This window comes from Xenopus laevis, chromosome 5S (genome assembly GCF_017654675.1).
Source record: "Xenopus laevis strain J_2021 chromosome 5S, Xenopus_laevis_v10.1, whole genome shotgun sequence".
Taxonomy (NCBI): Eukaryota; Metazoa; Chordata; class Amphibia; order Anura; family Pipidae; genus Xenopus; species Xenopus laevis.
The window spans coordinates 76,042,968-76,051,388 of NC_054380.1; positions in this window are offsets into that span (position 1 = coordinate 76,042,968).

Here is an 8,421-nt window from a genome sequence, read left to right on the forward strand (position 1 = left end):
TTCCTTCTCTCAGTTTGCTCCTCTCTTCCTTTCCTCCTCCCTTCTCCCTGTTGTAATCAGCCCAGAGCAGGGAGAGACTCAGGCAGAAAGCAATGTCACACCAAGCTAATATAGCAGCTGCGATGCTAAACAATCAGAGAGAGCTTCTAGAACTGTTTACTCAGATATGGTAAAGCATTCTACAGAATAAATATAGCGTTCTAGCTTGCACTATTGTGGGTAATCTATTGACAATAAGCTGCCTCGGTAGCTTTTTTTCTCTTTTAAATCATAGATATAGACAGTAGTATTTCTTTTTAAATTTTAGTGTGGAGAATACTAAAAGGATCATTTTCTACATGCAAGGTAGAATGCAAGGCTTACAAAAATGGTGCCGTCTGCCATGATATTTGCACCCTGCCCTGCTAAATGGAGAGCAGCGTCCTGTATTCCCTGATGAATGCAACATGGTAGGCAGATATGTTTGCTTATAGCGGGTGGTAAGAACACAACTGCCTTGTAACCGCCAGCACTGTGCTCTGCACCTCATGCCAGATGTTTTACCTTTTGAGGGGCCGAGCACAGACAGACTCCTGTGTTTTGAATGCGCTTTAGGGGCCTTTGTAACCCATAATGCTTCTGCACTTACCTCAGGAGTCCCATTAAGTATCAGGCTCACAATTTGTTTAATAAAAGAGTGTATTATATATTATATTGTATCTCAATAGTTTATCTTTCTGGGCACCTTCATAACACTTTTGATGAATCCTTAAAGGAGAAGGAAGGGCTTGGTGCACTTGGGGGTGTTAGACACCCCCAAGTGATTGTATTGACTTACCTGAAACCACAGGCTCCTATCAGCAGAAAACTGCACCAGACTGGGGTTATACCAGTAAGCACCATGGAGCGATCCTCTTCCGGCATCTTCTTTCTTTAAATTTCCCAGGGCAAATGAACGAAATTGCTGACTTTTTAGTTAAAGTTTGGCTTTTAGATGTACTGCGCATGCGCCGCCGCACAAAGGAAAGAGGAAGCCAGAGGAGGATTTCTCCGTGGTGCTCACTGGTATAACCCCAGGCCGGTGCAGTTTTCTGCTGATAGGAGCAGTGGCCTGGGGTTTCAGGTAAGTAACTATAATCACTTGGGGTGCCCAAGTGCACCACGCCTTTTCTTCTCCTTTTTAAAGAGACGGAAAGTTAAAATTGGTGAGAGGTTGTCAAATGTTAGGCACCCCTTAATGATCTAAATCACCTGCTACCCCAGGCCGGTGCTCCGGTTTGCTTAAAAACACCACCGCCCCTACTGAATTTCTGCAGGGACATTAAGGATTCACAATGGAATGGAGCGCAGAAATTTAGAAAGCTGGCATTTTTAATAACATTTAGCCCTTTCAGCGATTTAAACTTTCCTTCTTATGTAGGCAGCTAGATAAAAACATTTGTGGAAAAGCAGAACAATGCAGGGCAGAATATTTATTTCTCTCTAAAAAAAAACATTTTTCTTCTATTTCACTAAAATTTACATTTTTTTCAGAGTAAGTGGGACCCTTAACATAGGTGGTTCTGAATCTACTTGCTGTACTAATGCTAACAGGTATCTGATCCCCAAGCCTGTCAGTATCAAATCAAGTCTACCTCAGACAGCAGACCCATTCTTAAAACTGCTTTATTTAAAGCCTGCTTCCTTAGGGCTAGTCCACACGGGGAGATAGCGACGCGTTTGCGGTCGCGGCGACAAAGCGCCGCGACAGTCGCCGCGACCGGCGCAGGCGACAGTTTTGTATGGGCGCCTATGTAAAAACGCCTGTGCTAACCACACGAGGCGATGCGCTTTTCAACAGTCGCCTGAAAAAGCCTGGCGAGGCATTTTCAGGCGACTGTTGAAAAGCGCATCGCCTCGTGTGGTTAGCACAGGCGGTTTTACATAGGCGCCCATACAAAACTGTCGCCTGCGCCGGTCGCGGCGACTGTCGCGGCGCTTTGTCGCCGCGACCGCAAACGCGTCGCTATCTCCCCGTGTGGACTAGCCCTTATTCAACATTGAGCCCAGGCTCCTTTCTCCTAAAGAATACAACAAAAATATAGGTTATGTAATGTTTTTTTACCTTGCAAAGGTATACTAAAGTGAAGTAGTGATTAATTTAAAATTTAGTTTACTCTTATGAGCCATTTTTATTCTGTAACACCTGTTTGCTAAATATTTGTAAGATTCATGTTTAAAGTAAAGCAATGCATAACAAAAAAAATTCCTTCAACAATTAGGCTGAAGGAAAATTCACTGGCAACCAATAGTGGCCAAAAGAGGTATAATGGCATTCAAAATGTGTTTTTAAGGTTCATGAACACTAGATACACTGCTTGGTGCAAATAGTAGTATAAGATATGGCAAGAGTTTGTGAAAACTGCCATTTTGGATACTCTGCTTTTTGAAATAAACATCTATATACTGTACATTCCAATTAAACAGTACTTACAAATAAACTACTAAAATTATGCAAGTGCCTATGCTACAGTAATTGTTTTTTTTAGGGGGGGGGTCAATATGTTTCCTTTTTTAAAGAAGTAGTCTTTTATATAGGCTAGAAATCAACCTTATAGCAGATTAGAACTAACCGTTCTAGCATTGGTGGCAGGTTTACAAAGGCATTAAAATAGACCATTGCAGACTGCTGCTCTCAGTGTAGTTACAAGATGGATTCTAATGTTAGAGTCCTGCATGGAACCAACTTCTAAGACCCTGACCCGAACCTGCAGCCCGTGACCCAAACCGCAACCCACATATTTACCCACTATGATCCGCTACCCGACCTGCAACCTGCTGACCACCATCAAACAGGAAGTGATGTTGCTGCACACTGGAAGTGACATCATCAAAAGTGGGCGGGGGCAGAAACAAGTTTTGTGAAATTTTAAAAGGATTAAAATATATACAATATAACATAAGATAAGAAATTTAGATGATACCCCGACCCGCAGGCCCACATCTATACACGCACCTGAAAATCCTACCCTCATTCTGCAGGGTACCCGTGTTTTTGCGGGTAACCCGTGTGTACTCGACCCGCTGCAGGACTCTATCTAATGTACAAACAATCATTATTAACTTGGCGGAGTAAAAAAAACAGAAACTTGTGGTTTGCAGTCAGCGAAAAAGCAATGTTTTACTTTTAAGAAGTGTGTGCGCTTAAAGGACACTAATCACCCAAAAATTGTTCTCCAACCAGAGGTGCAGGCTAATAGATCCCACATTCTGGTTGGGGGAATCAATAGCCTTTCTCCAAAAAGTTCCCCTCTGAGGCTACCAGCAAACTGGGGGGGGGGGGGGGTTGTGGTGTGTACTGTCATGAGTATAGAACAGAGTATAGTGCCACAGCTTTCACTAGTTATACACATTTATGTCAGTAAACATGGGAGCTCCCTCCAGGTGTGGACGTTGTAGCAGATCCATTTTTTTTAAACAAAACTATTCTCCCCCCAACCAGGGTGAGTGCTGTTTTAGCCCACACCGCTGTGGAGGGAAAAATGTTTTGGTGATACAGTATATTAAAAGCTGCTTAGCAACTGATGTGATCTGCATGTGCACCATGTTAGCTGATTCCAATAAATCCACTTAACGAAGAGCCTATGTAGTAAAATCTAAAAAAAGTGGATAGTCAAAGAACTACCATAAGTATCTTGATGACTGGTTAAGAAAAAGCCTTTCCTTCTCTGGAGTTCATTCATGCTGCTAAGTTTAATTTGAGAATGTTTTCCAGTCAAGTTGGGCTTTAGGTTAGCTAGTTGGGAATTTTGGGCTGAGTTCAGACACATCTTCAAATGATCTCTGTCATGGCCTCCAAAGATCATCCATGTTTCTTCCATCAGGCTATGAAACAGGGGAATGGGAGGAAAACACAAGCTAATTTACACAGCCACAGCTCACTTTCCTTCATATTTCCTTCGGCTTTTGTTCCACATAGTTTGGGGTGTTGTGCCTGCCAGTTCTAAACCCCTGTGATAAACACCCCTGAAAATTAACCTGCCTCCCAACCTGATCAGTCCTTGCATTAAGTGACTGAAAATGTCATGGTTTAGAAATGCCATGGTCAATTATTTGTCCAGTTGTATGTATTGTACTTTAAGACATTTCTATAGAGTAAATATACCACTGTAAAGGACTGAGGTGAAGCCTAGGGAATGGAACCAAGTCTATGATTTCATCATGTAGCCGAATAAACTTACTGTGTCGTTAGAAGTGGTTTCCAACATGTTTGTTGTTGTATTCCTGGTTGTAGCCATTTTGCACAATAGGAGAAATACTTTCTTCCATCTGGCAGTATGATAAAGTCTAGTTTGGCAGTCGCCAGTAGTGCACTCCCTGACAATGCATATTGACAGCTGTGAGGTTTGGCAGAGGAGGAATAAAGGTCTGTGGTGTTTCCCATGGTTTGGACTAAGACTCCTGGTTCCATTCAAAACAAATGGAACCAGATCTGCACAGAGTGAATTTGCTGTGTAAATATTCCTAGTTTTAAAGGGCACCTACAGTATTTACAACCATGCTGATGAATCTGCTATCTTGAATCTTACCTCTGTAACTTGGTGCTGGTCCAGGAGTTTGCTTATATTTTATCAAAGTCTGCAGTAGAGGTTAGCATCCAACTTCAGTTTTCTTTTTCTGCAGTACATTATACTATTCCATTTTGTTTTTAGCACAAGCAAGTAAACTTGTCTGCATTTGGCTAAAACACATTGTAGACAGGTTTTCTGTAGTAGGAGAACCAGTCAATTTCATCTAAGTCTGTGAAAGTTCTTATTCATCCAGGCCATGGTATATCTATAATAATAATTCAAATCTACATGGTTATTCTGAAGACATGTTGAGGAACACCGATACCCTGTTAATTCATACTTGGTCTTGGCTATAGAAAACATCTGGAAATAATGTATGCTTGCAGATGAATTAACAGAATTGTCCTGTTTTGAAAGAGAGCTTTAATTTTTTTCATTTGCTATTGTTTTGAACAAATATGAACATTGGTTATCTTGCATATCCATTTTGCATCAGTAGTTCAGAATACAAATGTGTCTAAGATGCCATTTTATCAGACCTAAGCAGAGGCAGAGATGAGAAGAGCTTAAACATTATCAATATCAGCTAGGTGTTTATGCTATATGTAGATGTAGTGCTGCCAATGCAGTGAACAATTACTTTTATATAACAGTGTTCTTTAGGTACACTGTGCAGGAATGCATTGTTAATATAATTTATGCATATTTCATTAAATAGATAATAAAATTAAAGGCTCTGCTCTTATCGGATACATGCAGTACAAGTTAAAAGCAGGCAATGACCCAAGAAGAGCCTCAGGGAAGTTTATACTCAACTGACTACCTTAAGGGAGGGCCAAGAGACAAAAGAAAGAAATATAATATTAAAGAGCAGCCTCATGATTATGGTGTGGATGAAAGCTTGATTTGAATGAAATGTTATGGGGGAGCAAACATGAGGTTGAGAACATTTAAAGATCAGAGAGTCAACAACAGTACAGTATGTGCTTCAAGTGGGGCACACAAAATACTGCCCCATCATTTTTTTTTTTTTTTTTTTTTTGCAATGCAGCTTTTCAGAATACCAGAGCTTTTTTTTAATGGTCTACTAATATCTACCTGGATATTCTGTAATATTAGAAACTGAACTGACACTCAGCAATGCTATAGAGCAGAACACTGTGAAGACTACTAATTCCTATTACTGTCACACAGGGCAGTGGATGCCACTCCTGTCGCACATGGTGTTTAAGGCTAAGGGCACAAAGCTCTATGATCTAATTATCTCTGCCTGCATTTTAAACGCAAGCAGAGAGAAGCTGATCTTCCTGTCGACTCCTGTGTGTCCTTCCACTGACAGGCAGAGCATCAGCCTGAGTGCAACTACATGAAGCAAACATTGGCCCAAAAAACACAAGCAGGCATTTTCAGGCTGACCTCTTTCCAGTATAGCTGCACTCAGGGAGACACTTTATCTGTCATTGGAGCTACACACAGGAGTGGATGGAAGCAGAACATACTCCCTGGGTGTTCTCAGTCAAAGGGAGTGAGGCGAGAATATTTAACAACTAAATAAAATATATGTTTTACTTTTAATTATTGGTGTAATCATGAACTGTCTCTTCATATAATATAGTAATTCTATAATTTCCTGAATCCAATTTAAAATATATATTTCGTTTTTGTAGCATTTTTGCATTGTTTCAAATTCCTATTTGTATTGTTTGTGGTGGGTGTGAAATGGTTGCAACAACTCAATAATTGTATTATTATCCTGTATTTAAACAGAGTTGACTTATTCTTCAGCCCTTACAAATGCTATACATTATTAAAACCAGTCCTCACATCAGTTGCTAGTAAATACCAACTACTGTACATGCAAACTATTTTTTATACACTCTCGGGCTCATTCATAAACACTGAGCAAATTTGCACCTGGGCAGTAACCCACAGCAACCAATCAGTAATGAGCTTTTATCAGCCAGCTGTAAGTTGAACACTGGAAGCAAGGATCTGATTGGTTGCCATGGGTTACTGTCCAGGTGCAAATTTGCCCAGTGTTTATAAATAACCCTCTGTGTATCAGAAATTTGTAAAAAAAAAAAAAAAAAAAAAAAAGTCTACTTCATGATGTCTTCTTTTTGTGTCTGACATACAATGAGTGTGTTTATTATAGGATTTATAAATAATGCTTTCTGTCAGCACTGGCAATATAGGATTTCATTTAATGAGGTTGGGTGTATAGGGTGTTTGGAGAGTATTAAAAGTAATTCAGACAACAAAACTGCTAAGCTTGTCACACCCACTCTAAGGACTGGTTTATTTTATTATTGAATCATTGCTTCATGTTTAAATTAACCAGCACACAGGAAGTAGGTTGTAATTAAGCCATGTGTAAGAATTACTTGACCTTTTTATAAATGTGGCCAGTTGCAGTCAAGCTTTGAATTTCCTTTCAGATGCTAAAGCACTCTTTCCTATGTTAACCCCACCTATATTCACAATCATACCTCTTACCACACCTGTTATGCTTCTGTCTGCCCTGTTTTCCCTCTGTCATCATATTTATGTGAGAAAAAAATGCCTGTAATTGTAATAACAATTTAAAATTAAAAGTCAATTAACATATAATTTATTTGCCTCACATGAAATTTACAGCTTTGAAAATAATTCAGACCTGCAAACATGCAGAAAACCTAAAGTTCCTAATTAGTACTGGAAGACAGGTAGAAATTTGCACACATTAAAAGGATACTGTCATGGGAAAAAATTTTTTTTTTAAATGAATCAGTTAATAGTGCAGCTCCAGCAGAATTCTGCACTGAAATCCATTTCTCAAAAGAGCAAACAGATTTTTTTATATTCAATTTTGAAATCTGACATGGGGCTAGACATATTGTAGATTTCCCAGTTGCCCCAAGTCATGTGACTTGAGCTCTGATAAACTTCAATCACTCTTTACTGCTGTATTGCAAGTTGGTGTGATATCACCCCCTCCCTTTCCCCCCCCAGCAGCCAAACAAAAGAACAATGGGAAGGTAACCAGATAGCAGCTCCCTAACACAAGATAACAACTGCCTGGTAGATCTAAGAACAACACTCAATAGTAAAAACCCATGTCCCACTGAGACACATTCAGTTACATTGCGAAAGAAAAACAGCAGCCTGCCAGAAAGCATTTCTCTCCTAACGTGCAGGCACAAGTCACATGACCAGGGGCAGCTGGGAAATTGACAAAATGTCTAGCCCCATATCAGAATTCAAAATTGAATATAAAAAAATCTGTTTGCTCTTTTGAGAAATGGATTTCAGTGCAGAAGTCTACTGGAGTAGCACTATTAACTGATGCGTTTTGAAAACAACATGTTTTCTGATGACAGGATCCCTTTAAGGACTGCTGCTAACATGTTTCGGTTTATCCTGAAAAGGATACACGCATGCATAGGAATACTCAACTACATGGAATGCAGAAACTTCAAAATAACTAAATAAATAAATAGATAAGATTTTAATGACTCATACTTCATACCCTGCAAATATACAGTAACACGCTGCCTTTTTTTATGCAATAGAATATGAAAAAAAACAAATGGGAATGTACAGTATGTCTTTCTATTTAAAACTTATAAGCTGCAAAACTTTGCTTAATTTAGTCAGTTTTACAAAATTTTAAAAAACCAAAAAGGTATTAAATTTGAACGTCACAGGAAAGTTTGTCAGTACTTTTGAAATGTAAATATTTCTACAAAAACACAAGGTAAATACAATGTATGACCTAAACTATGATGTGGTTTTCATGCAAGTCCTAAAATTAGAATAGTGAGAACTCAGTTAAACAAATGAATCACTACACCAGTCCACTTTCAGACAGACAGATGGAACATCAACAAAATTATTATATGTGGTGCAAGAC